This window comes from Octodon degus, unplaced genomic scaffold (genome assembly GCF_000260255.1).
Source record: "Octodon degus isolate 3935 unplaced genomic scaffold, OctDeg1.0 scaffold00137, whole genome shotgun sequence".
Taxonomy (NCBI): Eukaryota; Metazoa; Chordata; class Mammalia; order Rodentia; family Octodontidae; genus Octodon; species Octodon degus.
In genome coordinates, this window is record NW_004524713.1 from 7,016,314 (window position 1) to 7,024,307 (window position 7,994).

Here is a 7,994-nt window from a genome sequence, read left to right on the forward strand (position 1 = left end):
ACTACGCCTATGAAATAACAATCTGACTTCCCTCAACCCCAGCCCCTGACAACCACCGTTTTACTTTCTTTCTTGGTTAGACGACTGAGAGGCATGTCATAGAAGTGAAGTTATACATTTGCCCATGTATGTCTGGCTTACATTAGAAGGACAAAAATCATAGAATAGCAAACGTATAAACATTTCATAGTAAAAATTAAAAATTAATTAATAGCCTTTTAATGTGCTGGTGCTGCCAGTCATGTAGTTAAACGGCTGGGCTCAGTTGACCTTGACTGTCGGTGTCCAGCAGCTTCTTCCATATTGCCAGCCAGGTCAGCTTAACTCCATCCAGGTACAGTGTCTGCTTCTCAACTTAAAATATGTATATGAGTAGCTTTGTTTCGGCATGCTTCAAGGACTCTATATTTTGTGTCCAGAACACACTGACCCAGTTAAGGATACTTTCAACAGTACTTGGTCTGCTGACACCCCCTCCCCTCCTTCCCAGAATGTTCCTACCTTATGGTAAACAGTTCCTTTTAAGTAAATCTATTTGCTTGACAACATGTGGCTCAATGTATATAACCAATCATGTAATAGCCTGCCATAAGCCTTGTACTTCCTGCTTGCAAGCTGTATTTAAACTGAACTTTAATCTGATTCATGGCTGATGATTTTGAACTGGCTCCCATCAACCTGCTGGCATTAAAGTTGCCTTCTAATTCCTTGGTACAGAGAGTCTTCCACTTGGTTCCAATTTCAAAGTCTTCCTTGATATTGCTTTTTCTGCAACAGTTTTACTTACAATATCTTCCAGATCCATCCACATAAATAGCATGTGTTGGAATTTCTCACATTAAAGCCTAATGAATATTCTGCTGTATGTACACACTGTATTATTTTTACCTATGTCTCTCCATGGACATTCTAGTTGTTTCCACTTCTTAATGGTTATTTAAAAAATCTTGTCTTTGACATTGGTGTGTGAACAATATCTGTTTGAATCTCTGCTTTTGATTCTTTTAGGTTGTTATATATTTTTAAAGCCAATCCAAACTATGTGTTCTTTCACAGTATTCCACACTCACGCTGTAAGGTATATTTGTTTCACACATTTTCTTGGTCCAAACTCACTCTGTAAAGCATGTCTCTTTTTCTATCTATAATAAATATAAAACTTTGCAGCTATTTAAAAAAATAAAGACAATACAAGACGAGCTCTCTCCCCTCCCACCTGAGGGAGCTACACTTGGTTTCATTTAATTAGGTTGGGTTGGGTTTGAGTTTCTAGGGAATGGAATTATCCCAGAATGATGACATTGGCCATGAGTGTACATGTGTGAACTTTGCCACACTCTGGACTAGAGGGTGAAAGGAACACAGAGACTGTGGAGGAAGGTGAGCCCTCCCTCTCTCATCCATCCAGGAGTCTTGTTTTACTTGTGTCCAGGATTCCACTTGGTGAATAACCTGCCTTGACATGTACAGTCCTAGCCCTGAATGATTCAAGCCTCCTTTGTAACAGCAATGGTTGCTCTCGTCTTCCCTCAGAAGCCACCATGTCTTATGGTCTTACCACCTGCACCAACTAACCTGGGGTGCTTATTTAGAATACAGGCTCCCGAACACCTAGAGACTTAGGTATGGAACTTCTAAGTGAGACTGAAGGCTGCATATTAGCTTAATACCTCTGCTGATTTCAAGACAGCCAATATCAAGAGCCACTGTAGAGTCTACGCCAAGGCTCTGGAGGCCCCTGGAGCTGTCCGTGGTACTAGCCAGAAACTCTCATTTCCCCACCCCCCAACCCCCAGTCTCTCTCCACTGCTCTGTCCCCTAAGGCCTGTCCCTCCACCTGGACTCAGATAATGACACCACTTTTGTTTACTTATGGCCTGAAAATTGCCAGGTCTTAACTTACCCCCTCTACTTGGCTTCCTAAAGCCAGACTATCATGGAATCTTAAGTTTTTACCTTGAGATATGACTCTCTCCTTCCCTTTCTTACTCACCACTATTATCACTGTCCCAGGTCAGGCCTCTGCCCTTAGCCTGGGCCACTGCACCAGCCTTCTCATGACTCTCCCAGCCTCAGGATGGGTGTCCAACCCCCCCCCCCATCCTATAGTAGACCTGCTACTTGCCTGCTTAGAAATCTCCCCTTGTTTCCTGCCATCAACAAATCAATTCCAAGCATGTTAATTGTCCTAACAGAGCCTTCCAATTAGCATTTCTGAAATGTTCACTCTCTCTTGGTCTTTCTGCTCTTCTACATACTGTCCTCTCTGCCTCGACTTACCCTTCCTTTGTGTCTCTACCTGGGAAACTCAATTCAGCTTGAATGTCTTCTTTGTGCATAAGACATTCTCAATGCTTCCTGGGAGAAACAGCTACTCTCTCCATTTTCCTGCTGATATAAATGATTCATCCCTATTCGCATGTCTCTGGGGACTAGAGCATAGTTGTTTTCAGAAAGTAGTATGAATGTATCACTTAATGGGTTGTTTTCAACTCTATGAAATCTGAAAAGAACATCCCACACACAGATGCTAATTTCGGCCTTCCATCCCAAGACTTTTGCCTCCCAGCCTTTCACATATCTTTCCATCTGCCTAGGCCTCTTGTTCTAGACCTCTGCCTTCTTCTCCTTCAGTGTTCAGTGTAAATGATACATCTGCACAGATAATCCCTGGTTTCTCAACATAATCTGACCTCTCTCAATGAAATAATGACACAAGAGGAGAAAAAAAAAAGGAAGTAAAAAGTAAGAAATGATTGAGAAAATTGGGAAAATATTTAAAATTGGGAAAATATTTAAAAAGGAACACTATTCAGGAGTCGAAGAATGGAAAACTGGCTGTGAATTAGAAAGTCAGACCACAGCCTTACATAAAAGACAGACTAGAAGTGGACTGCTCAGGATGGAGTGAGAATCAAGTACACGGACAGTTAGATGGGATGGCCATTGAAGAGGCTGTGGCAGCACTGTCACAGCCATACAAAGGATCTGGGCGAGGGCATGAAACCCAACGTGTGCCCTGCCCACCTCCGCTTCTCCTCACCCCATCCTCACCCACTGCAGCGCTGCCCACCAGGTGGGGGCGCTGTTGCCCATTGGTTCACAGGCTTACAGGGCTAGCTGGGATCTGAATGGAGAGGGGAGATGAGGAAAGGTGTGGCACAAGTAGAGGCAAGGAGGAGACAATCATGAGCCTCCTCCCGGAGGCAGGATGTGAACCGGACTAGTTGAAACACAAGCCTTTAAGGAATGGAAAGCAGGAAGTCAGGCCCATTTTGAGCTCTGTTGTCAGGCTTTGGACACCAAATAGGTACCTGCTGACGTCTCAGAAAGCCTTAAAATATGTTAGTGGAAAATCCAACCCCACAGCAAAGCACCAGTTATGGCTGTGGAGGAGCAGAGGCTAGGATTAAGGACTAGAATTGCTGCCCCAAATGCACGAGCACAGGACCACAGCAGCTCTCTCCAGGGGCTGTCTTCTCCCTTCCCAGCACTCATCGCTCCTTACAGTGAAGAGTTGCCCTGGCTCCTTCCCTTGCCTGCCTCACCAGTGCCAGATATCAGCAGTGCGCTGCTCCTGTGGCCCAGAGTATCCCAATGCCTACTTCAGTGTCCGTCAGAGGGCAGGACTCAGAAAGTATTTCTTGAATGAATGAAGTCAGCTTTCCAACAGTAAGGAAGTAGTTAAGCAAACCATGGTCAAAGCAGTCAGTGATAATTCCAGACACCCAGAAAACTGGATGATGTCACATGAAGGGATGGGTGCAAGGGTTGTAATCACACCGCTGCCTGAAGCAGGGCCTAGGAGAACACAGAGACAAAAACCAGCAGCTACGGCGCTAGAGACACAAGACCTTGCTTGATATTTTCCTCTCAATTTTGGCAAATTGCTACAACCTTGTGGCTCTTTTTGTGCTTGAACCCAGAACCCAGTCCCATTTCCAAGAAGCAGAAAGACAAACCCTGGCATCGTAACTGTTACTGGTGACCCCCACCCCCACCCCCCATGACAGGAGTAAGCATTTTGCAGAGCTGCCATTTCATCTTCACCACAGCTCTGAGGTGCATGTGTCCTCTGCTCAGGAAGCAGAAGATCCTGACCCAAGTCACACAGCTAGCAGCGGTAGCAAAGAGACTCCAAGGCAGGATGGTCTGACACTAGCACCTAGCTCCCCCAAACCCCACAGCAAGCTTTTGTCCCCAAGAACAGTCAATGTATGTTTTAGCATACTTGAGCCCACCTACATATAGGGGTATATAAGTAAATATACACACTAAGGGTGAGCTATGAAAAGTTACATTAAGAAAAAGCACTAGAAGCAAACACACCCAACTATTAATAGCTATTATTCTGGGTGATGACATTATATTTTACTCTTTTCTCTATTTTTTTTTCCTGATTTCTAAATTTTGTGCAGTGAGCATACACCGCTCTGTTAGTTGAAAACTTATTTTTTAATAATACCATTCACTGTGGCTTCTGTGGTATCACTTTTACAGCAGGTTCATTTATGGAGGGAAAAGACAAGAAGAGCCTTTCCGGGGCGGGGGACCACGGCAGGGGCAATTTTTCCTTCAGGCAGTTATTTCTGCCCTGCTAGTATCAAGAGCCGCCACCAGGTGGCACCCGAAGCCCACCCATTGAAGAGCCGGAGGCAGCCGAGATGCCGGAAAATCTCATTGCCTTGAAATATGTGGTGCGTAGACGCTCTCACCTGGCTCTGTTTGCTGACGCACACGTTTTTGCCCCTCTGAGCTTTTGCGCCTTCTGCCTGGTGCACCCTCCCTAAGCACGCGCGCGCGCGTACACACACACACACACACACACACACACACACACACACACAACTTAGTTTAGTCGTAAGGCGCAGATACATCTTCCGTCAGACACCCAGCAGAAAACCTAGCCTCCTGCATTATTAGTCTTGTTTAAAATAAAATAAATGCTAATGGACTTCACATTTTAAGAACCCACACTGTCCATCATCAGCTGGGTGTACAGAGACATCAGAACAGAAAGTACTTCTAGCACAAGGGTTGGTGGGACACGCTGCAAAGTCCCCAGAGGGTGGGATCCTGCCTCGTGGCAGGGCCCGGTAAAGTGCCATGTGCTGTGTGTTCTCATCTTTGCCCACGATGCACACGTTCTGGAGGAGCAGGTGGAGAGAGAAGTCGGTGTCTACAGACACCTAGGGGGCAGGGAGCGTCAGAATCCCCGGTGTAATGGTTGAGGGAAGAGCCCAAGTTGAGCCCGTGCCTGACGCCACATGGCTGGAAGGGGCAGAGACGAGATGCCAACCCTGGGTGAGAGCCTGACCCTTAACTGTGGTCTTGGAAGAAGGGTGGGGGCGGGATCACCATTGGGAAGCCAGGCAGGAGTCAAGGGGGAGAAGCTGAGGCTGCAAGAGGGAACGGGGTGGGGGGCAACGGGGTGGGGGGCCTTGCTGCTCAGGCCACATCTAGCTCCTCAGGCCTGTGTTTCCTTTGCTGTGGCACCAGGGAGCTCGCCCTGGGCTCCCCTCGCACTAACCCAGAGGTCCTGGGCCCTTCCTCCCTACTGTCTCCTGTGCTTTGCAAGCTTCTTTCCCTCAGTCATGGAGGACATCTGGGAGGACACAGGGAGCCGGGGTCCCATGGACCTGCTCTACATGTGAAGCCTGGGCCTCTGTGGGAGGGGTCTCCACAAGCCCTGGGGAACACGGGCCGGTACTCACGCATCCTTAGCCCTCCTCAGCTTCCTTCTCTTCTAGGCCCTTTCCTCCCAGGAGACAAGCTTGAAACCACTGCCACCCTCAGAGCAGGCACCTTTCCTAGGTGGGGTGAGTGGCTGTGAGGAGCCCTCCAGCACTGACACACCCTCTCACAGAGCCCCTGTCCTGGAAAATCTCCTGGAGAAGCCTGGAGGGAGATGCCGGGCCAGATGGCCAGCCTCGCTCTCCGGGAAGACACAGCTGGGGGACAGGCAGAGGGGGCAAAAATGCTCTAGGCAGAACACTGGCTGCAAAAGAAGGCCTGATCTTGTCTGTTCCAAGAAAAAGTCTCAAGAAAGAAAGAGGAGCAGAGGAGGGGAGCTAAGCAGGCCTGGAGGTAATATTTGCTCACCACTTCCACTATACGGGGAACTTGGTCAAAGCCTACTTTCACAGCAAAGAGCGTGATGCTGCATGATCTAGAGCAGGAGCCAGAAAACTTCCATGTTAAAAAGCCGCAGATTAACCACTGAGAAGAATGTATGCAGTGTATTATTTGTTGAAACTGCACTTTCGATTTGATTTGAAACTGTCTCATTATAGGAAGTAAAGCCATGTTGTTATGTTGAGCTGTGGGGGACTCAGGTCCACAATTTCTGACATTGCCAATTAAACAGAAGACCCAATGCTATTATGGGCTTCTGTACTCTTTTAGAATATTTTGCTGAGTTTACACACCTATAATATTCAACAACGGAACTTAAAAAAAATTGGGGTATAACTATGAATGTCCATTTTGTATCTGTGTATTCAAAGTGGCTGGGATAGATATATAGTTGCATTCTCTTAATGAATAGAATGATTTTTTCTAATGGTGTTTGTAAGTAAGATCACAAGTCCGCATCTTGTACAGCAATTAACCACTAAGAAGAATATATGCAGTGTATTATTTGTTGAAACTGCACTTTCGATTTGATTTGAAACTGTCTCATTGCTATATGTTTATCAATAAAACTTTGAAAAGAAAAAAAAGAAAAGAAAAAAGAAACTGTCTCATTGCTATATGTTTATCAATAAAACTTTGAAAAGAAAAGAAAAATAAAATAAAATAAAGAAAATAAATAAATAAATAAATAAATATCCTGAAAAAAAAAAAAGCCGCAGAACAGGGTGTCCGGGTGCCAAGGTGCACACACTCCTTTGTCAGGTGGCCTGACCGGAATCCCAAGACTCAGGATGGCCTGCCAGAGCACCTGGGCACACACACACTTTGGAGCGTGCAGTAAACCGCGAGGTCAGCCATGCAGAAGGGCCTGAAGCCGCAGCAACGAGCCAGCAGTGGGTTCTGGAGAGCTCCGCTAAAACAGGAGAGCAGGCCCAGGCCCACATCCGGAGGCCAAGATCAAGAAGAAAGAGGAGCTGTGTGCAGCACTATTCCCAGGGAAACTTGGCTGGAGGGCATGGCACATTTCTGGGATCTGATACGGTCACTGTCACGGAACTGTAACACCAGAAGTATTTTGCTACTTTTATTCTCTCTTGTTTGTCTGATTGGTGTGTCCTTTTCCTGTCTAAATGGATGTCATCTTGTTTTATATTTTATGGTTATTTTTGTTTGAAGGCTTTTTGTTTCCCCCACATCTCCTTTATTCTGGTCTCCTTTTTTGATTCTTCTTTTTTTTTTATTCTCCGCTTCCTCCTTCTTCCTTCATTTTCACTGTGTAGGTTTCTTACCTTGCTTTCTCATTTTCTTCTGTTGATCCTCATTCTCTCTTTCCTCAACTGCTTCTTGAATTTAAACTTCCAAGTGAGTGAACACTGTCTATTCCTTTACCTTGACCTTCACATTCTATTTCATGATTTCCCTCCTGTATCCTCCAGTTGCCCAAAGCTCAGGTGAACATCCTTGACTCTACTGTATTTGACCTCATGCATCACTTTATCCAGTTCCTTACTTATCTGGACGCTGCCCTGCCCCTGCGGAGGGACAAAATCACTCCACTAAGGGTAAAATCATTGTGTACAGCTACATCGCATATACTTGATTTTGCTGTATAATTTTAGAGTTTGCTCCTGTGACCAGAGGTAGCAAGGTAATGGTTACTATAGCTTGTCAGTAGTTAAGCTGTACTTGAAACAATTGTTGTTACTAACTATCCTACTTTAGCCAGGATGTCTTCCATGTTAAAATCAGTCTTTCTCCTCTGCTTGATAACACTGTGATTGTATGGGGTCATAATCATCACCACAGCCTGGTATTAAAGGATTGGGCACTCAGCCAAACAGTAAGCTTGTATCCTTCAC